The sequence below is a fragment of the Papio anubis genome, chromosome 11 (genome assembly GCF_008728515.1).
Source record: "Papio anubis isolate 15944 chromosome 11, Panubis1.0, whole genome shotgun sequence".
NCBI classification, from domain to species: Eukaryota; Metazoa; Chordata; class Mammalia; order Primates; family Cercopithecidae; genus Papio; species Papio anubis.
The window spans coordinates 37,513,843-37,539,892 of NC_044986.1; the positions used below are offsets into that span (position 1 = coordinate 37,513,843).

Consider the following 26,050-nt stretch of genomic DNA (forward strand, 5'->3'; position numbering starts at 1 on the left):
GACATCTTGGACATCAAAAGACACATTGAGGACTTCCATCGCCAAAAACATCACTGACACTGTACCATCTTTTCAACCACTGGACAGAATCCCCAGGTGAGCCTGACCCAGATTCTTATCTGTATTTGGCTTGTATTGGCATAAACTCATCATATTCCTGCTTTTCCCTCCATACCTTTATATCCAGATCAACTGCATGGTGAGCTTAGAAACCAAGATTACAGAGCAGCCTCTCTCAGACATCCACTATTTGGTCTATACTCTGGGCCTGCCAGATTCTCTGATTACAGTGAGCCCTAAGGTTGCTAGGATTCACTCATGACTTACCTAGACTTCCCCAAAAGCGGCTCTGGTAAATTCTAGGGAAGCTAAAACCAGACTGTGATCTAGGTATGCTATTACCTTAACTTCTCCTGGGAGCCTTCATCTACTAGTGCCACTGTTACCCTTTCACTGTACAGCTAGATTTAGGCTTGCTACCAAATTTTCAAAACTAAACAATTTGGTGTTTATAGTCATCAAAATACCAAAAGTTAGAACGGTAGTTTCATATTGGTTAGGAGCAGAGAGGAGGATATGACCAGAGAGAACACAATGAGGGTAGAGGAAAGGAGCTTCTGTTTCTCAAACAGTTGGTATGCAGATATTTATCTTTAAACCGTACACACAGTGTGCATTTGGTACATAAACACACTTCATAATAAAAGTAAAAACAAGTTACAAACTGGGCAAAAGACCCAAAGAAGAAAGTCACAGAGGAATATAAGTGAAAACACGCCCAACTTCACTAGAATTCAAAACAAACAAAAATGAGAAAACTTCTGCCAATCAGACTGCAAAAGATGTTACATATTTGTAATACCCAGTGTTGGTCAGTGAGGGAAAAAAGGCACAATGATATACTAATGATGGAGATAAAACTGGCGTGACTTTTATAAAGAACAGTTTGCAATACATACATAAAAAGTCTGGGGGAAAAGGCATACAACTTCTGATTCACTTCTAGAAATGCATCCTAAAGCTAATAATCAGAAATATTATTTGTGCCATTGTTTATAAAATCACAAAATTAAAAATAAGTGTCCACCAATAAATAATGATTAAATCAAGCATGGTATTTTAAGGGAATATTATGCAATCTAAAAATCAATACTGTAAACTCACATTTATTAACACAATGATATGTAACATACCTTAAGTGAAGAAAAAATTAACAGTAGACATAATAGAGTTTAATTTGTTCAAATACTGATAGATGGATACAGAATGGATAAACAAATGTGTAAAAAGTAAAAAGTCAAGAACACACATACAAAAATGTTCCTAGTGATCACTGGTTACTCTTAGGTCAGTGTTTCATAAAATGCTGTCTTAGATCACCAGGGCCTCCACACTGGCATACTACCTTATGATAGCACAAGCAAACAACTTACATTTGGATGTTGTGAAAACAGCAATCTTTTTGCCTCTAGACTGCAATTTTATGAAACTTTATGAAATAAAGTGGCATGAAGCCATGATAATTTTGAAATTCTCAAACAAAGCAAGTGACTTCTGTGGTAAACCAACTGAGTTTTTCTTACACAAACTCAAAATAATATACTTGCTGCCAGTATAAAATAGGAGAATGTTGACACTAAAGGTGAAGAAGAAATCAAAACAATATAGCTATCATTCAATTCTGTGTTCCCCATATCAACACACACATACCCACTCATACCAGTGCAGAGAACGCTTTAACACCAGCGTCAAAGTTAATGGTAAACACTCAAGAGAATGATGAATTATGTTACTAAATTTCACTCATGTTATATAAATTCATGCTGTAAGTGTTTTTAGGTTGTTTAACAATTAATTTGTGAGGAATGAGGCTACCTAAAAAGTAATGGGAATTAATACAACCAGAATAGCAATTATGTATGCAGTGTTGTTACATAAATAAAAAGATGTGGTTGGGAGCGGTGGCTTACACCTGTAATCCCAACACTTTGGGAGGCCAAGGTGGGAAGATCACCTGAGATCAGGAGTTCAAGACCAGCCTGACCAACATGGTGAAACCCCATCTCTACTAAAAATACAAAAATCAGCCAGGGGTGGTGGCCCATGCCTGTAATCCCAGCTACTTGGGAGGCTGAGGCAGGAGAATCACTTGAACCCAGGAGATGGAGGTTGCTGAGATCATGCCACTGCACTCCAGCCTGGGCAACAGAGCGGGACTCCATCTCAACAATAAAATAAAAAGATACATGTATTTTATACAAAAACAAATGGTATTGAACTAACAATATGGTTCCTGATCTTGATATTGTTAAAAGAAATACTAAAAATGTTAACACCCATTTAATTTTGCCTATATATTTCTTTCTATATGCTATACAAAGAAATGAACAGCAACTATAATGTTGAACTATTTTTGCAATATGCAGCATATTATTATTTAATAAAGTGCTGAATTTCATCTGACAAAATGTTATTTAGATTTTTTTTTTTTTTTTTTTTTTTTTTTTGCTATCTATAACAGTTTTGGCAGTGGTATTACAGAGGGTTTGTAAAATGGATTGCAGTACTTACCACTATTTCATCTGCTCTGAAATAGTTCACTAACCAAACTACTGACCGTAGTTTAATTTTTGTTCTTTCCTTAAAATTATACAGACTGCACCAAGAACACCATATGGAACTAGTAACACTTCAGCTTTTTAGACCTTACAACTTTTGCAAGTCCTTCTGTGGTTTCTGGGCTCTTTAGATTTTCTACTGCTTGAGTCACTTTGGTAATTTATATTTTCCTTGATAATACTCAATTTTGTATACTCACAATAACCTCACTTTTAAGAATACCCTACCCCCTAAAAAGCGTAACATATAAATATATATATCAGTATCACTTAAATGCCCAGGAATAGGAAAATTATAAAATAACGGAACATCCACATGAAATTATACAGAAAGAAGTATGTGTACTAAATTGACTTCAAACAATATTTATTCTACCTAATATATATCTTTTTATTTTGAAAAGAAGATGTAGGCTGGGCATGGTGACTCATGCCTATAATCCTAGCACTTTGGGAAGCCAAGGTGGGTGGATGGTTTGAGTTCAGGAGTTCAAGACCAGCCTGGGAAACATGGCGAAACCCCATTTCTACAAAAAATACAAAAATTAGCTAAGCGTGGTGGCGTGCGCCTGTAGTCCCAGCTACTCGGAAGGCTGAGGTGGAAGCATTGCTTGAGCTTGGGAGGTCAAGGCTGCAGTGAGCCATGATCATGCCACTGCACTCCAGCCTAGGTGACAGAGCGAGACCCTGTCTAAAAAAACAACAACGAAGGATGCTGCAGACTGAGGCACAGAATACATTTTTAAAGTAGGAGAAATGATCCTCATTTTCATGTCATTTTCATGCTAAGAGGAAAGATCTTATAAGCATACATGTATACAAGCAAGATCTGCAGAAGGGTATCCTCCAAACTACTGACGATAGTTTAATTTTTTTTTTTAAAAAATGACAGCATGGCATAGCAAAAAACAAACCAGAAAACCAAATCAATAGGAGAAAAATAATCAGCTCTCCTAAGAACTCTGACTGAAACCAAGAGGGCAATGTCACCACCACAAGCCTTTATGAGGTCTGCCTATATATTCCTACTCCTGAATTCCAGGAAATTCTGTATCCTTAAAGTAATTTCTGCTTTCAACATAAGCTAGCTCACATTGGTTTCTACTGCTTGTAATCAGAGGCTTCTTAATACAAAAAGTTGACAAATCAATGATGACTGTGTTTACTTCACAGAAAGGTAGGTTTTGTGAGGACCCTTTAAAGAGTAGCAGGACTTAAACATGTAAGAAAGGAGCAAAGGCAATCTAAACCAGAAGAACAGAAGAAAGAAACAATGAAAGAAAACTATTTTTCTCCCAAGGTACCACAGGGTCTAGATCAAAAAGAGAATGCACGATGGGGAGGTTAAGTGAGAACAGACTACAGAGGACAGATCTGAATTGGAAATGAAAGATTAACAGAAGCAACTGTCAATTTATGAACAGAAAAAAGTTATAAAAGATGTACATTAGAAATATTAGAAGGGTACTAGAAAGCAAGATAAACTGGAGAAAGAGTAAAAATAGAAAGGAGGAAATTAAATGACTAGAGTGACAATCCAAATAAAAAGTGAGGAGCCAAGGAACTAGTAATGTTAACATACACAGGTCAGAAATCACAGGTGGGCGCAGTGGCTCACCCCTGTAATCCCAGCACTTTGCAGGGCCAAGGCGGGCGGATCACCTGAGGTCAGGAGTTCAAAAACAGCCTGGCCAACATGGTGAAACCCCATCTGTACTAAAAATACAGCCGGGCATGGTTGTGGGTACCTGTAACCCTACAGGAGGCTGAGACATGAGAATCACTTGAACCTAGGCGGCAGAGGTTGGCAGTGAGCCAACTGCCAACTGCACTCCAGCCCAAGTGACAGTGAGATTCTGTTGCAATAAAAAAAAAAAAGAAAAAAAAATAGAAATCACACATTGGGTCCAGAAAGACTTCTAAAAGATAATTCCCAAAGTACAATGCCAAAGATAAGGAAGATTTGAAGAGTTCATCAAAAGGCAACATTCCTAGACAGTTATATTTGCTTTCTACGATAATTAAAAGTCAAAGGCATTCTACAGAGTCTAAAAACGAAGAATCTATGTGCTATTTAACTATATTCAAGTTGCTTAAAAACCAAAGAAAACTAGAAAACTCTAGTTTTAGCTTAGCTATATTCGTGACTCAGCATGTAGCTCTGTAAGTTGTCTCATCACATAGAAAACTACTGCATTCCTTAAGTCATTCAATCCTTTTTCTGTAGATAAATACAGGCAAAACAGTCATACGAATGAATACATTACTGGTGATAAAACCAAAGCAGCATGTACAGTAAAAGCTTACTGAAAAATATAAGGTTCTGCTAAAAAGAGTCTAGAAACACCACACACACACACACACACACACACACACACACACACACACACCCCCTAAGAATATTACTTTCAAAGCAGAATCTATTTCAGTGCCCTCAAAATAACTATTACCTATTCATTACTTGAAACAAACATTTTGGGCTTACTTTTTTTTGTACCTGTTTTAAGTTTTCCGAAAGTTTACCTGCAAAACTAATATCTATCACATTTTAAGAGAGTGCAAGAAATGGTTTTATACCAGTTTACATACATAACCAAATCCAGCTCTTTCCAAATCACTGTGGTTTAATGAACAACTTAAACATGGAAAAAGAAATGTAGGCCAGGCACAGTGGCTCAGGCCTATAATCCGAGCACATTGGGAGGCAGAGGCGGGAGAACTGCTTGAGCCCAGGAGTTCAAGACCAGCCTGAGCAATACAGTGAGACCTCATCTCTACAAAAGCATTTTAAAAATTAAGCAAGTGTGGTGGCATGTGCCTGTATTCCCAGCTACTCAGGAGGCTGAGGTAGGAGGATCACTTAAACCTGCGTGGCAGAGGTTGCAGCAAGCCAAGCACCACTGCATTCCAGCCCAACAGAGCTAGACCATGTCTCAAAAAAAAAAAAAAAAAAAAAAAAAGAAATGTAGGGTTAAATATGCAAAACTAATTAAATACAGATCTGGAAATGTTCAAAATTCTAGTGTATCTGTGGGTCACATACTATTCTGGTATGCAGCTGATATTGGTACACAATTATAAAGGAGTTTAAAATTAAAAATTAAAATACAGAAGCAGTTCTAGGTTCAGGTAAACCTTACTCTTTATTACTCCCTGAAACTATGACTTCTCACTGTGCCCAATATAAAAGATGCTTACCCACACATACACCTTTATTGACCTTTGTTCTGTTCATATAATTTTCGGTCACCAGGCATGGCATCTCTTTCCCTCTATCTAAATTCAATACTATTCAAACCTCCTTTCAAATTCTGCTTCCTATAGGGACATGTAACCTTCTACAATACACACTAAATCTCTCCTTTCTCTGAATATCCACTGAAAGAGTAGCCAGTGCTCACCATTTATTACAAACTGCTTTATACTATTCCATAATTTCATTAAAGTTTTACCTCCCCAGATAATGTATAAGCTTCCTAAATGCAAGTTTTACTTAATATTTCTCGCTTTTTCCTCACAAAAACCAGAAGACTCGGTAAACAGGTACCTAACCCATATATTTTTAAGCGATTCATTCTCTCATTTTCAAATCAAATATGACTATGATTTTAGATTAAATCAATTCATAGCGAACTTCAAAGAGCATGTAAACTTTTTTTGCTGCAATAATTTGGAACTTGGTTTAAAACACACTGAGTCAGAAACCACTCCCACAACCCCCCATCTTTTTTTTCACTCTGTCTCCCAGGCTGAAGTGCAATGGCATAATTATGGCTCACTACAGCCTCGCCTGGGCTCAATTGATTCTTCCACCTCAGTCTCCTAAGTAGCTGGGACTACAGGTGTGCACCACCATGCCAAGCTAATTTGCCCAATTTTTTCTTTTTTTTTAGAGATGGGGTTTCACCATGTTGCCCAGGTTGGTCTTGAACTCCTGGTCTCAAGCAATTTGCCCACCTCAGCCTCCCAAAGTGCTGAGACTACAGACATGAGCCACCACACTCTGACAGAAATCACCTTTTTAATAGGTAGGAATTGGGAGAAAAATCTGAATTAATTTGTCCAAAGTGACATAAGCACCATTGAATTCAGTATAGGAAAGGGATTATTTTCATCTCTTGCTCTTTTCTTCTGTTTGTCATTTCGCTGTGACAGTGATTTAGAATAGGCAGATTTTGATTTGGAATACACGAGGGGAGGGAAGAAAATCAAAAGATGTACTGCTGCTTGCTGGGAGAACATGTTATCACGTGATCCATTCCTGCTCAGCTTCACTAAATAATATAAATGGTTTAAGTTTTCTCTAGGTCTATACAGCACCTGCCTCCATGATTAGAAATTGTATGTCCACATCTTAGTATGTGGCACTAAAATCCATACACTTTCACGAGCCAGAAATCAAGATTCATCCTTGATTCCTCCATCCCTTACTTCCCACATTAACCCATAAGCAAGCCTGGTCAACTCTATCTCAAAACCAGATCTTGAGCCGGGTGAGGTGGCTCATGCCTACCCCAGCACTTTGTGAGGCTGAGACAGGTGGATCAACTGAGGTTGCAAGTTTGAGACCAGCCTGACCAACATGGAGAAACCCCGCCTCTACTAAAAACACAAAAGTAGCCGGGTGTGGTGGCGCATGCCTGTAATCCCAGCTACTCGGGAGGATGAGGCAGGACAATCACTTGAACCCAGGAGGTGGAGGTTGTGGTGAGCCAAGATCGTGCCATTGCACTCCAGCCTGGGCAATAAGAGCAAAACTCCGTCTCGGAAACAAAAACCAAAATAGAAACAACAGATCTTGTATTTCCCTTCTTCTCTTCCTGTCCACTGTCATCATCTTAGTCCAGGCCACCATCATTTCTAACATGAATGAAAATAGTCCTCCCAGGCCGGGCGCGGTGGCTCAAGCCTGTAATCCCAGCACTTTGGGAGGCCGAGACGGGTGGATCATGAGGTCAGGAGATCGAGACCATCCTGGCTAACACGGTGAAACTCCCTCTTTACTAAAAAATACAAAAAACTAGCGGGGCGAGGTGGCGGGCGCCTGTAGTCCCAGCTACTCGGGAGGCTGAGGCAGGAGAATGGCGTGAACCCGGGAGGCGGAGCTTGCAGTGAGCTAAGATCCGGCCGCTGCACTCCAGCCTGGGCGACAGAGCGAGACTCCGTCTCAAAAAAAAAGAGAAAATAGTCCTCCCAACTGGCATCCATGCTTCCACCTTGTCCACCACCCTCCTCTGAGTCCACTCTCCACACAGGAGCTAATGCTCTTCTTAAAATAAAATAGATCACAAAGCTCCCCTGCTTAAAGCTCCTTGGTGGTTTCCCAAGTGTCTTACTCTGTTCTGGCTGCTGTAACACAGTACCATAGACTGGGTGACTTATTTCTCACAATTCTGAAGGCTAGAAAGTCTAAGATCAAGGCACTGGCGATTTGGTGTCTGAGGAGGGCCTACTTCCTGGTTCACAGAGGGCCATCTTCTCACTGTGTCCTCACATGACAAACTAGAGCTCTCTGGGGTCTCTTTTATAAGGGTACTAATTCCATTCTTAAGGGCTCTGCCCTCATGACCTAATCACCTCTTAAAAAGGCCCCACTTCCAAATGCCATCACAATGAAGAATAGGTTTCAATATATCAATACGAGGATGGCGAAGGGGGACACAAACATTCAGTCTATAGCGGCAAGGCACTTAAAATTTAATCTCTTTACAAAGGCCTGCAAGAAACAGCAGTATCTGGTCTTGGGCCTTTTTCTTCAACTTCATCTCACACCACTCTCCCCACTGTACATATACTCCAACAAGCTGCCACAGATTCTCAGCTCCTCAAATATTCTTCCTATCCTTCCTATCTCAGGCCTTTGCATCAGCTGTTCCCTACTTGAAATGTGCTTTCTTCCATTCTTCAAAAGGCTAGATCCTTCTCATCTTTTAGGTCTCAGCTCAAATGTCACCACCTCAGAAGGGCCCTTCCCTATAAACCATCCCCTCCTCAAAAAATAAATAAATAAATAAATAAATTATTCGCCACTTTATCCTTTTGTATTTCTTTTTTGTAACACATCTTACATCTCTGGCAATATTTTATTTGCCAATTTATTTTCTATCTATCTCTACCACTGGAATATAAGCTGCATAAGGATGAGAACTACATCTGTAATGTTCTTTACTGTATCACCAGCATGTGGGATGGTGCCAGGCTTATAGCTAGCACCACATCTATGTTCTAAGCATTGGGAATATGGCAGTAAACAAAACAGACAAAAATCTCTCCCCTCACGGAGATAACATTTTACTGATTATTCAGGTAATAAGCAAAGCAAGTAAATTATAATGTATATTCAAAGGCAACAAGTGCTACAGACAAAAATAAAGCAAAGATGGAAAGGCAGAATCAGAGTGCTATAATTTTAATTATGAAGTCAGGGAGCCCTCACTTGAAAAGGTCTTATTGGAGTCCAGATCTTAAGGAGCTGAGGAAGCCAACAATCCAAGAAGAGAAAACAGTAAGTGCCATGACCCTGAGTGTGCAATGTGCCTAACACATTTGGGGAACAGCAAGAAAATCAGTATGACCACAACAGAAAGCATTAGAGGGAAAGCTAGAAGATGAGGTCAGAGAAGTAACAAGGGGACAGAAACGGCCCTGATAGAAACTATAAAGGCTTTGGTTTTATTCTGAATCAGAGAGGAAGCTACTGGAGCATTGCGGGCAGAGAATTACCATGAGTTGAATTACTTCTATCACTTGGGCTGCCATGCTAAGAACAGAGTATTCAGGAGGGATTAAGAGTAAAGACAAAGAATACACAGTGCAATTATCCGAGTAAGAGTTGATGGTGGTTTGGTTGGGATAATGAGGCATGGTAAGATTGAATATATTTTGAAGTTAGCACCTACAAGATATCCTGACATGCTTTCTCTGAAAGCGACATGTCAAGGATAACTCTAGAAGTTCTGACAGCAATGGAAAGAACTGAATTGCTATTTACCGAGATACAAAAGATTGTTAAAGTAGTAGGAAATATACCAAAAGTTCCATTTTAGGCATGTAACATTTGAGATGTCTATTTGACATTCAAGAGGAAAGGTGGACTATGTGGCTGGATATAGACTATACAGGGCTAGGTGGATGATGAAATTTGGGGAGTTATCGGTGTGCGTATATGTACATATGTACTTTCAAGTACTTGGAGCAGGATGAAATCACCAGGGGGAATAAACAAAAAGAGCAGTCCAAGGCCTGAGCCTTAAGATTCTATAACACATTCAACAGAAAGAGATTAAAAAGAACCAGCAAGTGAGACAGGAAAGAAAAGACCAATAAGACTTAAGGTAAATCAAGAAATGTGGTAACCTCAAAGCAAAATGAAGAAAATGTTTCCTGGATAAGGGATTGAACAACTCTGTCAAGTAAGATGACGACTAACTAGACTTAATGTGAAGATCACTGGTAAAATGGATTAGAAGAGTTTCAGTGGAGTTATAGAGGACATAGGCTGACAAGCTTGGATGTAAGGCAAAATGGGAACAGAGGAAGTAGTGATGTAGTGCAGACAACTCTTTCAAGGAGTTTTACGATAAAGGAGTTGTTTTGTTTTGTTTAATTTTATTTCTTGTGTCTTAAAGGTGGGAGAAATTACAGTATGACTGCATGCTTATTAAAATAATCTAGTAAAAATAAAAAAAATTGACGATGGAGGATAGGAAAGAAATGCAGCAGCAAAGTCTTTCAGGTTAGAAGGGACAGAATCTAGTGAACAAGTTGAAGAGGTGAGCTTAGAAAGGAGCAAACATGATCCATCTATAGTAACTAGAAGGGAGGATAAATAAAGATGCTAGCAGGTGCGCAGATGTGACTGAGAGAGTTTGTGGAATGAAATGACAGCCTGCCGGCCAAATCTGGCCTGCTGCCTGTTTCTGTAAATTAAGTTTCATTGGAATACAGCCACACTCACTCATTTACATATTGCCTATGGCTTCTTTTGTGTTACAATAGTTGCACCAGAAACCATATGGCCCACAAAGCCTAAAATATTTACTATCTGGCCATTTACAGAAAAAGCTTGCCAACCTTGGAATAATCCAACTGGATTAATCCAAATGTTACTCTCTGAGTTGAGAGTCAGATGGGAGGCTATGAGGAAAGAAGGTAGGCAAGGACATAGGAAACTACAGCATTTAATGAGACAATGACCCAACAATAAGTTTTACATCATTCCTAGTTTCTGGAGCCCAAAATGAACATTCTATGAGCAATCAATCATCACTTTAATTTTGTTCCTTATCTTTAAAAACATTTTTTTAAAAATAGAGATGGGGGTCTCACTATGTTGCCCTGGCTGGTCTCGAACTCCTGGGTTCAAGCGATCCTCCCAGCTCAGCTGCTCAATGTGCTGGGACTACAGCCATGAGCCACCTCCCCAGCCTTTAAATGTTTTTACATCTATTGCTACATTCATTTCAAACGGGCTTTATTGATAAGGAATAGGGTATGGTTTTGACTATTACTAAGAGATCTCTCAAAAACGGAAAGGTAAGAAGAAATGTTATATATATTTATTTCTTCTTACCTTTCCCTTTTTGAGAAAAGTTATACATACATATTTATAAATCGGCATTTCAAGTTATTTGCTATTTTTAAAAAATCTTCAAGACAGATGACTATAATAAAGGTTTTCGCCATAATGAATAATTTTACAGTATTCCATCATACTTTATATTTCAGCATACAAAAATGAAATTATATGAAAAGAAATATACACATTTTTTCAAAGAAATCTCCATCTTAGTAGAAAGCCAAAATTTCTGCTTTGTTTTCCAAAGGCCTCATACAAAGATTTACCTTAAACAGTCACCTTATTTTCTACTACCTCATTTCCAAAGAACACATACTGTTACAGTGAAACCAATCTCCACTCCAACCTGGATCAGCCTATAATCATTTTTAACTCCATCCTTTCTTCAGTTATTCTCTGTGCCTATCAAAGCCACATTCATAACTAAAAATACATTTAAAGTTATATATTCTTCACGAAATCTTCCTAAATGGTTCAACCTGCTCACTTCCTTCCCATCAAAATTGACTTAAAATACAATTGTGCATTCATTTATCTGTTTTTTCTGTTGTGTTTGCTGTGTATTAATATGAACTCTTTAACTAGAAGCACTTCCAAGACAAGGAATTCTTATTCTCACGTTATTACTTAGATGCCAAGCACCACAGTCATTATTCTCAACACATGCTTGTTGATCTGTGTACCAGAAATAAAAAAAAAAAGTCATATATCCACCATCCACTCAGTCTAGTACATATAATCCTTGCATATCCATGCAGTTGCACATACTCGTACATAATGGACACTCAAAAAATGTTTGTAGGTTGAATGAAAGCGGATTGAATGCATGCACAAATGATGAATAAATAAAGGGAACCTTTTATAAGGTATAGGAAAGTGGCAAACTACAGAAGGATGTGAATGATCAATCTGAAACTTTAGACCTTAAATTCATAAGGGCCATATATTCATCAGAACACTTTCTGCTCCAATTCAAACCAATTTATGCATAGAATTCTGGCACAAGGACTGAGAAGAACACCAGGATAGCTCACAAAATCAAAAGTAGGTACCACTTACCATGTTCCCTGAGATTGAAAGTGGCACTACCACCATCCATCTCCCATCTCCTTATGGCATCACTTTCTCCCACTACACAGATGTGCTTTTCATACACGTGGTAAAGAATGTCACCAGCACTTTCCCAGATTAACAATTTCAGAGAAAAGGTACTACACCTTTGTCCTAGCATTCGCCCATAAATTTTGAAAAAGGATTCTGACTGGTTCTGCATGAGTAACAGCAATCACTGTTGCAATAGGGATGACCAAGCTCAGGTTATAAGACAGTAAGACTGACGGAGAGCCCACCAACCACTCAGAATAGGGGAGGAGTGGTTCCCTAAATGAAGAGATACTGAGTTGACAAAAACAATATATGATATGTCTTCTACCAGCCACAGCCTTCAACAAACCAATTTTAATCAGGAGTTGACGATAAGCTTACTACATTTTGAAATTATTTGACTTTCCTCATGAAATGAGACCTATGTGAAGTCCACTTAATTTTCTGAAACTTCACATCATGTACCTTCATTCTAATATTCTGACACTTGTTTCATGCAGTCATACCAGTCACAGCTTTAAATTTTTAGTCAGACTTTGCTCACAACTTTTCAAGATAAATTAATAAAAATCATTTTGGTCAGTCATCACATAGCAGTCTCTTATTTACTTCACTACAACTAAAGCTTTCATTCTTCATTACATTACTTTTTCTGGGTAGTTTGGCTCAAATAGTACAAACTGAATATTCCTTAACCAAAATGCTTGGAAGTAAGCCGGGAGCAGTGGTTCATGCCTGTAATACAGTGGCTCGCCCCTGTAATCCCAGTGCTTTGGGAGGCCGAGGCAGACAGATCACTTGAGGTCAGGAGTTTGAGACCAGCCTGTCCAACATGGCGAAGCCTCGTCTCTACTAAAAATACAAACAAACAAACAAAAAAATTAGCTAGGCATAGTGGTATGCTCCTGTAGTCCCAGCTACTCGGGAGGCTGAGGCAGAAGAACTGCTTGCACCCGGGAGGCAGAGGTTGCCGTCAGCCGAGAAAATCACGCCACTGCACTCCAGCCTGGGTGGCAGAGTGAGACTCCATCTCAAAAAAACAAAACAAAACAAAACAAAACAGCTTGGAACTAGAAGTGTTTCAGATTTTAGATTTTTGAGGATTTTGGAATATTCGCACTACTTACTGGCTGAATATCCAAAATCCAAAATGTTCCAATGATGATTTCCTTTGAGCTTCATGTCAGCACTAAAAAAGTTTCAGATTTTGGAGTATTTTGGATTTCAGGTTTTCAGATTTGGGATGCTCAACCTTTAGGAAAATTCTTAGCATTCAGAATTACTTTATCTCCTCAGGAATAACATAGTACGCATGTGAACCTCATGGTAGGAAGTCAAACAAATGTTACATAGGAAAAAGTTACTTAATGACATAAATGATAACGTGGTATCCTCAACTCAGCTCTACTGCTCTCTACTCAATGTACATTATTTTCTGACAAAATAAAAATTCATGCCTTTGTTAAAAAATGGCCCTGAACAGAAATCCATTTGCTGGTGAAGTTCAGAGAAGAACACAGTTATGATAATTAAACCAATAATGTAAGGTGGTATACTATACGACAGCTATTTCAGCAGTTACATAAATAATCTTATTCCTAATTTATGGTTATACTTGTGTGTATACTTACTGCATTTAGAGGAATTTTATGATACTGTGGTATCCAAGAATCTTAGGATTTCAAAGATCCCAGGACCTATCCAACACAAACAGTAAGAGACATCTGTGTTTCGAGGGTAGAAAAAACATGTTTTTTTACACGGGTACAATATTTTCCACTATATTTCCAAAGCTTTCCTTATAATACCATAGATTTGTTGGCATATTTTTCCTCCTTTTTTGTCTACACCCAGACATTCACGATTGTCTTCAAGAAACTAATCATAACACGATAGTGATTCCCAAGTCCCGCTCCTGATTCATAATGAAGATGCTATTAGTCATAATATAAACACATACGAGATAACTTTTCTTTAGGTACATTGCTTTGCACTTACTAGACCACAACCACACTCTTCTGGCCATTCATACAGCTTTGAAACATCTATCTGCCACCTTTATCTCCACTGTTCATTACCCAGAAGTCTTTAATGCCACCTTCTATTTAGAAGGATGATACAGTTAAAGTTGTATTTGGATCTCTAACAAAACGTTAAGCAATAAACTATGAAACCAAAAATTACTTTTTTTGCTTAGATTAAAATGAAAATCCATGTTTAAGTATTTTATTTTGGCCAAAAAATAAAATACAACTGTAACTTACATAACTTATGAAAACTCATGTATATGTAAACTACAGGTTGGGGGTCTATTATCCGAAATGCTTGGGAACAGAAAGGTTTCATTCTTTTTTTCTTTTTCTTTTTTAGGATTTTAGAATATTTGCATTATACCAGTTGAGCACCTCAAATCCAAAAGTTCAAAATCCAAAATGTTCCAAAGAGCATTTCCTTTGACCATCATGTCAGCGCTCAAAGAATTTTGCATTTTGGATTTTTGGGTTTGGGATACTTAACCTGTATTTTATTTTATTTAGTCCAATATTAAAACATACTAACTTACTACTTAATAGACTATATACTCCAGTATTTCAATCTTTACCATACCTCTTTCTTCAGGAACAAAAGGCACACAATTTAACACTTGCACAATGTCACAATCAGGAACAGTGATCAAAAGAAGAGATGATATCTGGAAATGAAGACCAAGATTTTAAAACTTTTGACTACAAAAACTGTTCAAGTACACGTCAGATTCAACTTAAGGTGTATAAAGAAACATAAAAAAAACCACACACACACACACAAAACTAAGAAAACCTCTCTACCCTTAAGCATATATCATTGATGCCCAGTGATAACATGTCATAAATTTGCAAAAGTCACAATCTGAAGCCTAGAATCAATCTGACTCAGTATCTTCATTTATTACAAGAAAAAGAAATAGAGCCTTGCCCAAAGTCACAAAACTAGAACTAATATCTGGATCTGATTCCAACTCAGTTATCCTACAACCACAATAGTAACCCTTAATACTTATTTCTGGTATCTAATATGCCATGAAAACTGCTCACCATGAGACGCCAATACCCCATATAGAATTGAAATACTCACAGCCTACACACCTGGGACCAGATAATAAACAAAAATTTCAAGACTGTATTAAAACCCTTTTCTTCTGCTTATGGCACTTTGCCACAAAACCTTCAGTAGCATACCTGAAGGAATGTCGGCAAGATTAAAGTCTCCTATCATTAAAAAAAAAAAAAAAGTTGTATTAAGTACTCTAAAGTATGCAATGTCAGAACGCCTCAATGAGAACAATTCTAAACAACTATATACAGAAAAGCAAACAATAAAAATAAACTTAAAGGGCATTTAAAGTATATCTCGAAGTCAAATTACAGATTTAGGCTAAAGTACAGTCCCTCTGTAATGTTTCAAAATATAGAAACCTCTGGGATTACAGCATACTATTACCAGAGAGGCTAGAACAGAATCCGAAGTGTGACCATGGCAAAAAACTGACATTTAAAAGTTCATACATTATCAATGCACATAGTGGGTGTTCATTGTGGTTACTGTCTTTTGTCCTTCCATAAAACCAGATATAAAACGTTTTAAGTGGTCATTATGCTTATTTTCACTGCAACAAACAGGAAACATTTGGTTGTGTAACATACCTACATTTTATTCTCTTCCCCCTTTTGTTGGCAATTTTCTGTATCTAAGGATGATCTAATTTATAGTTTTTACAGCAAAAATCAACATTGTTTACTATGCTTACCTTCCCCAGGAAATCCCAACACCCTCAAAGTGTTAAAAGAATGCAATGTCTCTTTATAAATTTCAGAAAAGAGAATTTTGCTGAAAGGTAGTGAATGCATTTCTATAAATTTGCAGTTAAACTCTGAAAATGTTAGGAAATTTCACTGAATCAATTTAAATGTTTTAAATTAAATCTGAGGATACCAACCTTAGAGTATACTCAAATCAGACCCCTTGCTGCAGAAAAAGCAATTCAATAATTACCAGTAACTAGATCTAACATGCACATTTTCAAGTTAATAGAATTCCTATCCTGACAGTTTGGTGTCTTCATGTTTTATCACTGTGACAACTGTACAAATTCCAACATTCTTATGAATTCCTTGAACATTGACTTATTTTATTTTTCTAGGGTTTTTTAGACGTTTGACAACATACTCAACAATGTTTGCACTCAAACAGCTCACATACACTACTTGCTATCAAATTTAAACCTAAAAAGAAAACTGAGTCTTAACTGTTGTATTCTAAACTCTAAAGCTACATCTGTTTGATCGGTCCGCTTAAGAGTTAAAACATTTTTCCTTATATACATTCACTCCATATACTTTTCAATTACCACAGCCACCTAGGAAGAGACTGTCTACTTGACAAAGAGGACACCATGTAAAGAATAGAGTCAAAATGAACCCTACATGTGAGAAAGCCAGTTACAAAGAAATCCATCTGCCACTGGGTGTGGTTAGGGTCTGCGGGGAAGAGCACCTTTGGCCAACTTTGGAGAAGAGCGAGCGCTTCAGGGAGCTGGGCATCTCTGCAAGAAATGGCCCCCAATGACCATAGGCTGGGCCAGCAATAGGGACGCCGTCGAGTCGGGCCTGCGAACCTATAGCTCGAGGGGTGCGGTCTGCGGGGTGCCCTTGCTGTCTCCACCAACCACGAAACCCGCCGAGTGAGTGCTTCGAGCGCCGCGCGCCCAGCTTCGCCCCAAACACCGCGCCCGATCCGCCCCTTCCTCCGGGGTTCGGCTGCCCCGCGGGGAGCGCGGAGGCACACCGTGCCCTACTCCCACCCAGCTCCTAGAATGTAGGAGAGTGTAGAGTTCAAAAAGCCCGGACGTAAAACAACCCAAGGTTTAGAAAGTAAGGGTTAGCTCCAGCAGCCTGCAAAAGCGCTCGGCAAAAAAACCCCGACTTCTCCAGAAAAACTTTGCGGCAAGTTAGGCGGAAGCGCTGAATGGCCGGGACTATTTAACTTGCGCTTCCTCTCACAAGAGGCGGATCCCTAGCCCTGTTTGGGGGACCCTGACGGTCCACAAACTCGCCGTTTGCCTGCTGGCCGGCCCTCTAGAAGTTCCGGCATCCTAAAAGGTCTGGGCAGTCCCGCTCACGGGGAGTACCTGTCGTAGTCCCCATTGCCTGCGAGTCCCTGATGGCGGCCATTACACTTCCATCCGGGTATTGCCGAAAAACTGATCGCAGCGCTACCGGGAGCGCACGCTACGGCGGAGGGATCTGCGCTGCACCTGAGACAAGCGGAAGAGAACGGAAGCCGGCAGGGTCCGCGCTCGGTCTGACGAGACTAGGCCATGGAGCTGGGTTCGCCGCTGACCTTTCCACGTAGGGCGCTGCCCCGGCGCCCACCACTCCAGTGACTCACTACTACCTCTTTGCTCACCAGCAGCTGCTGATCCTACTGCCAGTGAAATGGCAGACAAACGTCCACTTTGTGCTCTTCAGAGTAGACACCAGGAGCAGGAACTGTATGCACTTCGCAAGCCTTTGCTGACTGGGAATGGTCTCCACCCTGAGATTTTAACCAGTTCCGGTTTAGCAAATGGCGTCTCCCCACCCCTTGCTTCTGGCACACAGGTTTTAGCAACCATTGTAGCCCATGTCAACGAAAGAAGCTTTCGCCAGTAGCTCTGAAAGACGTACTGAACTCCAAACATGTACATATTGAATATTTGATCAAAAACTGTCTTTACAATGAGAGAGGCTCGCATCCCCCTCAAACGAATACTTCCTCTACCTCACAACAGGGCTGGACAGTTAATATGGTTGGCTTTACCCCAAAGGCCAGTATGGCTCCTCTTCTGTTCTTTATAAATCCAACCTATTAATTGATATCTCACTTTCTACATAATTCTACATAAATTATCTTTTAAAATGTGGGAGGGAATAAGTAGCGGCAAACGTTCAAGCAACAACAAAATACCTTGGTGCAGAAGGATATATCAATAAATTAAAAGCGAAACTACGATCGGATTTTTCACTTCTTTTTTTTTTTTTATTCCATGTTTTCTTAAGTAGCATGTACAGCATTGACAATTTTCTAAAAACTTTAAAAATGTGTATGATACATAATTGTCTCAGAGTAGGCTTTTGAAAATGTCAACCTGTAGCCAAATGCAAGATTTTCTCCATCCTTTAATAAAAAGCACACTGAGAAATCCTCACTTTGTCTTTAGGAAGCCTTCTTTATTATTGTGTTTATTGGGCTACACAATTCCACCTAGAAAAGGCAAATGAGCGGAAATTCACGTTAGTCATACTCACGTTTGTGTAAAACACACAAGGAGAAATCTTCTGTAAATACCAAAGGGGATGCCATTATGGAATGATGAACATGTTTACAAAGTGGATTTTATGCCCGCATCGTACATCCCCCATCTCTCTTCAGGTCCTCATTTCCGTGCAAGCCAGACATGCACACACATCACAGCAGAAAGAGAGAACAAGATTTTTCTTTTAATGACAAAAAACGATGTTAGTTTGGAAAAATGGGCAGAGCTGTTCTGTGTTTTCATGTAGTTTTTGTTTTTCAGATTAGGATATTGCATCCCCCCAACAGTATTCACATTATAACTTTATTTTACCTCTACGTATACATTCACCTACAAAATCTTGCAAACCTGCATTTATGTTATAGAGGAATTGGAGAAAGTTAAAATAAATTGTTAGTCAGACTTACCTTATCTCTTCCCCTTTCTCCTCCACCATTCATCTCACCTCTTCCACCATTCATATGACCTTTTTTTCTTGCTAACCTCTATGTTCAAAACCTGAAAGTTACCTCTTGATCTCCTTTCAGTTTTGAACATATTGGTTAGCAAGAAAAAAAAAAAAAAAAAAACGGTGAGGGAGGAGAGGAGAGAGGAGAGTGAATCAAGAAGGAAGGGAAGATGATTAAAAGGGAGAAAAACAAAAGGAGAGGGCTAAATCATAGCTTAGGAAAGGATTCTGGAATACTTTTTTACTTGAGAAGGATAGTTAGTGGGGATAGGGCATTTAGATTAATGCTTTAAATAGTTGATCCCTCCGAAGACCTTACTACTGTTTACTAGCTGATAGCATTTGACCTCTGAGTTTCTCAGAGCTGTGCAATGTATAACTAATATGTTATATATTGTTTGATAGATTGGAGAGAGTACTCAACGCCATTGCACCAAGAGGGTAATGGAAATGATAAAAGTGACGATGGTGGTGATAGTAATGAAGTTTCCATCTTGATTACAAACCTCTTTCTGCTTTTCAATATACAATTGATGCCAGGTGCAGTGGCTTGTGCCTAAAATCCCAGCGATTCAGGAGACTGAGGTGGAAGGATAAAAAAATATATACATACAATTCATGGACACTGTGTCATAAAGCAGCTCATTTTAAGACAGTGAAATTTTCTCCTAAAAATAATATATAAATGGAAATACATCTCTCTCTAAGGATTCTCACCCGTAAATCATACCAACAAACTTGTATTTGTTCTTACAACAATGTAAACATATTTTTAAGACATAGATAAGTTGGCACCTCATAAGCACTGTGATAACAAAAGATTAAATGATATTAATTTGGATAATAAGAGTCTCTTAAAAATGCCTCTTTTCTTTTTGCTGATCTATGAACTCAAGCCCAGGTTCTCTACCCTCAACAATATAATCAAGTGCAAGCAGAATTGGGGGGGAAAAAAAAAAAGATAGGAAGAGTCTGGGTGATACAATATAAAGTGGTTACACATCTTGGTCAAAGATATTATGGCTTAATTACTTGTGGCAATCTATCATACAAGTGTTAGTTGGTCTTTAAGTATTATTCTTCTCAATGTTCTTTTCAATTTTGTTATTTAATATTTATTCAGCAGACATTTTCTTGACTACCTATTACGTGCCAGAAACTGCTAGCAATAAATAAGACATGATTCCTCGTGGAGGACCATCAGTTCGATGGAATTTTCTTGAATATTTAAAAGATTTTATGATCCAACAAAGCAATTCTAAAGATGAGATTTCAGATCCTGTAACACAGGATGACAAAGATTTTTCTTTAGGTTGGCATCCTGACAGTTTCCTCTCAATTCACACTTCTTAGATGACCAAGACATTTTTATTAAGTTTTTATGAGTCCCTCTTTCTTAGTTCTTTTCATGGATACTATATTCACCATAAAGAACATTAAAATGAACTGTATAAACTATATTGGTCTTACCTAAGTATTTTAGGGTACCTTTCCCCACCTCCAATCACATCAAATTCTTCCTAAGACTCTCTGCATCCTGAGGAAAAGATAATAGATAGTACAGTTAATTCAAGTCTTAGAAAAAGAAAAAATAATTCAGTGGAATACTTGTTAATTACATTTAAGAACAAACCTGGTACATATATATGTTATATATACTCCTTTATTTCTCTTGTATATGCATAGAACATTTCATTATTTAAAGTTTTAAAAGAAAAATAGTATAGGGTTTTTCTTTTCTTTTTTGTTAGTGGAAATTAATTGGTTTTTTGTCTAAAGTGGCTTAAAAGATAAATCTGATTTTTGTGAGATCAATGCCATATGGACTATGCTAATACCAATAAATTATACTTGAGAACTTGTAAAAGTAGATAATTATGGTTCATTACATTTTAAAGAAAACTTTTAATAAAAGTTTGATGGTTCATGAGGTGTCCAGCAAGAGATGTAATGAAAAAACAAAAAACAAAAAACCCAACCCTGATACATTATAATGAAGTTGAAGAATATCAAAGACAAAGTGGAACTTCTAAAAGTTTCCAGAGATAAAAAGATCACTTATACAGAATAAGAATCAGATTGAGATCATGTAGCTATTACAGCAGCAGGCATTGTATCCTCCCTCAGCAGTAAGAAGTAAGAAAAAGAAAAAAAAAAAAGATCTTTCTTCTCACACTTTTCCAAATTTTACAGAAGAGAAAAACCTTTTCTAATGAACTTGTTATATTTCATTTGCCAACATGGAATCACATACTCATCTCTAGAACAAATTGATAGTGAAGAAAAACAGTATTGCTGTGATTGACTCAAACCAATCATGACTTATACCCTGAGACTGGGCAAATTGACAACTGAGCAAAATAGTGGTTCTAACTAGCATGGAGGAAGGATGAATAACTTTTGGTTAGCATATAAAAATGTTTGACTTCTGTCAATATCACAAAAAAAAAAAAATGGGAGAAAACCAGTCATTGTGGAAAAGCAAGAGTGCCTATAGCATTACCAAGTCACAGGAATTACAGAGGTCAGAGGAACATACTAAACTACACAATGAGCAAAACCAACAATAAACTTTGTGAAACTGTGTAAGACAAATGACCTGTTTTCTCAACCAAACAAAAAATTGCACAGAAAAAAGAGATGAAAGAGAAAACCTATAGATTAAAAGAGACTTAAATTATATATCAATTAATCATTATGTGTGGAAGTTACTTGGATTCTGATTCAAGCAAACAGACAAAAACACATTTATGACATGTATGAGACAATTGGAAATTTGAAAACAGGATATTTGATTGTATTAAATTGTTTTGTTAATTTTTAGATGTAATATATTTGTTGTTATGTCTTTAAAGTTTATCATTTGGAGACACATGCTGAAATATTTACAGATAAAATGTAAGACCACATTTCATGTATGTCCACAAGTCATAGGTCTTCACTTTAACTGATCCTGGCACCAAGATGACCAATGTTCTTTAAACACAAGAAAGCAGAGATATGGCAAAAGGAACTGACCCTCTGGACAAAATGCAGAGATTCAACAGATTTAAATGAAAAATGCCCCTATGTAGACAGAAATTACCTCACTCTCTTTTTTTTTCCATCTCCCCAACCTCCTCAGACAGCTGAGTAACTGAAAAATAGAAACTATCAACATCCAGCTCCTAGCTTAAAGTCTGACAGAAGAATTAATACAGTTTCTAGATAAACAGGAAAGGGAGTTAAGAGGACTGGACATATACAATTATTGACACAGAAAGATTAATTTAAAAGTTAATAATGAAAATCACTAATAAAACTCATGGGGTACACATAAAATTTCTTCCCCTCCAAAAAACAAAACCAAACCAAAAAGACTTAAGAAAAAAAGTTTTTAAGAGAGGATTCTGGGAAGATGGCAACATAGGAAGCAGCAGGAATCTGTCAACAAGTGGTACTGGCAGGATATGTCTGATGTAACTATTTTGGAACTCTGGCATCTATAGAAGGCTTGCAAGGTAAATTGCAGTTTCTGTCAATTTCAGCTCTTAGCTCCGCAATAGCTACCATCCCCCACCCTGTAGCCTCCAGCAAGGCAGCTGTGCACTTGTTCCTGGAGTCCCTTGCTTGCAGTTTGCTGGGCTTGGGTGGCAATAAGGAGCAAGTACTCATCCTCCAAATACTGGGGATCTGTGTTCTGACTGCTGATTGCTACTTCTGATCCTAAGAGTGTCCGCACAGAGTTGGACAGCCATTGTTGCACCACCACCACCCAACCCCTCCTCCAAGGTGGCAAGTCCCTCCCCCTCAGGCTGAAGCAACTGCCAGGAGACTTAAAGGGCCAGCGCCTTTTTCCTCTCCTTATTTTTCTTTTTTGCCCTTTTGGAAGCCAAACATTAAAGACTAGGACATTCAAAGGCATTTGCATATCCAGGAGAAATAAGAAAGTCACCGCACATGCCCAGGAAAAGACACAGGCTCAGAAAACACCTGAGGAGACTGGTTTACACCTTAGATTGATCCTTGGCTTGGCATGAGTACAGCCTACAACAACCAAAACCCAAACAACAAAAAACAGCAAACCCTGCGGGAATGGGGAGGACTCTGATTACCAGCTGCCACATTATTAGATTCCAGTGGCCAACTTTCAACAAAGAAATCACAAGACATACAAAGATACAGGAAAGCATGGCACAATCACAGGGAAAAAATAAACAAAACAAAAATTGCTCTGCAAGAAATGCTAAAGATAGTTCCTGCAGCTTGAAATAAAAGGACACTAGACAGTAACTCAAAGTTATATGAAAACATAAAGGTCTTAATAAAGAAAAATACATGAGCAATTATTAAAACTAGTTTTATGGTGACAATAACTTGGTTTTTTGTTGGTTTGTTTTTTAAGACTAGGGTGTCACTCTGTGGCCCAAGCTGGAATGCAGTGGCATGATCTCAGCTCACTGCAGCCTTGACCTCAGGCTCAGGTGATCCTCCCACCTCAGCCTCCAGAGTAGCTGGGACTGCAGGCATGTGCCACCATGCCTGGCTAATTTTTTGTATTTTTCATAGAGATGGAGTTTCGTCATGTTGCCCAGGCCGGTCCCAAATTCCTGGGCTCAAGCTACCCGCCTCAGCCTCCTAAAGTACAGGGATTATAGCCATGAGTCACCATGCTAGGCCAACAGTGACTTGTAATTCGACTATTTTTTTTTTTTTTTTTGAGACCAAGTCTCACTGTATTGCGCAGGCTGGAATGCAGTGGCATGATCTCTGCTCACCGTAACCTCCGCCTCCCGGGTTCAAGCGATTCTCCTGCCTCAGCCTCCCAAGTAGCTGGGAGTACAGGCACCCGCCACTATGCCTGGCTAATTTTTGTATTTTTAGTAGAGAAGGGGTTTCATCATATTGGCCAGGCTGGTCTCGAACTCTTGACCTTGTGATCCACCCGCCTTGGCATCCCAGAATGCTGGGATTACAGGTGTGAGCCACTGCGCCCGGCATAACTCCACTTTTTGTTTTATATGTGATTTAAGAGACCAATAAATTAAAAAACAATTATTGGTCTAAAAGCTAGTATTCTTATAACTTTGGTTTGTAAATCCATATTTCATTTTCTACATAATTTAAGAGACTAATGAATTTTAAAAACCAGTGACTAGTTTATGTTTTTGGATGCACAATATATAAAGATGTAATTCTGTGACTTCAATAATAAAAAGAGGTAGACATGGAGCTGTAAAGGAGCAGACTTTTTGTACGCTATTGGAAGTTAATCTGGTAAAAATTCACATTAGAGTGTTATAACTTTAAGATGTTAAATATAATCCCCATGGTAACCACAAAAATAATTATAGAATATACACAAAAAGAAATGAGAAGGGAATTAAAACATTTCACTATAAAAAGTCAACTAAAGATAAAAGAAAACTGTAAGGCAGGAAATGAGAGACAAGAAAGTTATGAGTCATATAGAAAACAAAGCAAAATGACATAACAAAGTCCCTCCTTTTCAGTAATTACTTTAAATATAAATAAATTAAACTCTCTAATTAAAAGACAGAAATTGGAAGAATAGATGAAAATACATGATCCAACTGAATGCTGTCCACAAGAGACTCAGTTTAGATTCAAAGACACAAATAAGTTGAATGTGAAAAGATGGAAAAATACATTTCATGCAAATAGTAAAAATAGGTTGCCATATGATCCAGCAATTTCACTTCTGAGTATGTACCTAAAAGAATTAACAACAGAATACTGAGGAGATATTTGTATACCGTGTTCATAGCAGAATTATTCACTACAACTAATAGAAAACATAAAAAATTAAAACCTAACATCCAGATAATAGGAGCTCCTCTTTTCCGTGAAGAGAAATGAGAAGAAATTATTAAACAAATACAATAAAATGCCCTAGAACTGGAGGATGTCACTTTCTATACTGAATTTCACACTGAATGTCACCAAAATGACCATGCTAAGATACATCACTGTAGATTTTAGAACATCAGGATACAAAGAGCCTAAAATCTTACAAAGAGAAAAGAGAGGTCACATGCAAAAGATAGTAAATAAAAATAAAATCAGATTTCTCAATAATTACACAAATAACTAGACAACAATGGAGTAATACCTTTAAATTCTAAGGCAAAATAAACAATTAAACATAAGAGTAGAATCAAGACATTTTTAGGAAGGGAAATGCTCTAAAACTTACCTCCCTTGCACTTTTTCCCAAAAAGGTAATACTTCACTAAAATTCAGGGAGTAAATTAAGAAAGAGTAAAACTCAGAAATCAGATAATAGGAAGTGTAAGTCAGAAGAAAGTGTAAGAAAATCTCAGAATAATAGAAAAAGGAAGTACCAGGAACGAAACAAAATTATCCACTGGCTCTCTGGGGAACCGTGTTAGCCTCAATTTACTCTAAAACAGAGGCCTGTCATCTGTAATATAAAATCTCGTTCCAGCCTGACAGACTGGGGTAGGCTTAGAAAGACAACTTCAAAATAACTAAATGAGGAAGAGTGAGCAGAGAGCAAGATCAAGAGTGACAGAAAGAGAAAAGGAAAGAATGGCCGGGCGCGGTGGCTCATGCCTGTAATCCTAACACTTTGGGAGGCCGAGGCAAGTGGATCACAAGGTCAGGAGTTCAAGACCAGCCTAGCCAAGATGGTGAAACCTCATCTCTACTAATAAATACAAAAAAATTAGCAGGGCGTGGTGGCAGGCACCTATAATCCCAGCTACTCGGGAGGCTGAGACAGAGAACTGCTTGAACCCTGGAGGCAGAGGTTGCAGTGAACCAAGATGGCACCACTGCACTCCAGACTAGGTGACAGAGCGAGACTCTGTGCCCCCCCCCAAAAAAAAAAAGAAAATGAAGGAAGGAAGGAAGGAAGGATAAAATTCCTATTCAAATTGACTCTGCAAATTCAACTCCAAACCCCATAAAGTAATCTAATGCTATGAAAGTAGCCAATAAATCAA

The 26,050-nt window shown here is 38.2% G+C and overlaps 1 protein-coding gene across 11 annotated transcripts in view; it reads right to left on the reverse strand.

Annotated features, from left to right (window-relative positions):
- Positions 1 to 26,050, reverse strand: part of ZNF518A (zinc finger protein 518A) — a 76,787-nt gene that overhangs the window by 18,400 nt on the left and 32,337 nt on the right. For 2 of the 11 annotated variants that reach the window (XM_031652600.1, XM_031652601.1), the window contains 4 exons: positions 20,553 to 20,619; positions 17,746 to 18,582; positions 14,908 to 14,992; positions 13,932 to 13,997 (listed from right to left, as the gene is read on the reverse strand). The gene's annotated coding sequence lies outside the window, so the exon portion shown is untranslated. The other 9 variants (XM_031652606.1, XM_031652604.1, XM_031652607.1 and 6 more) reach the window with 7 other exon arrangements.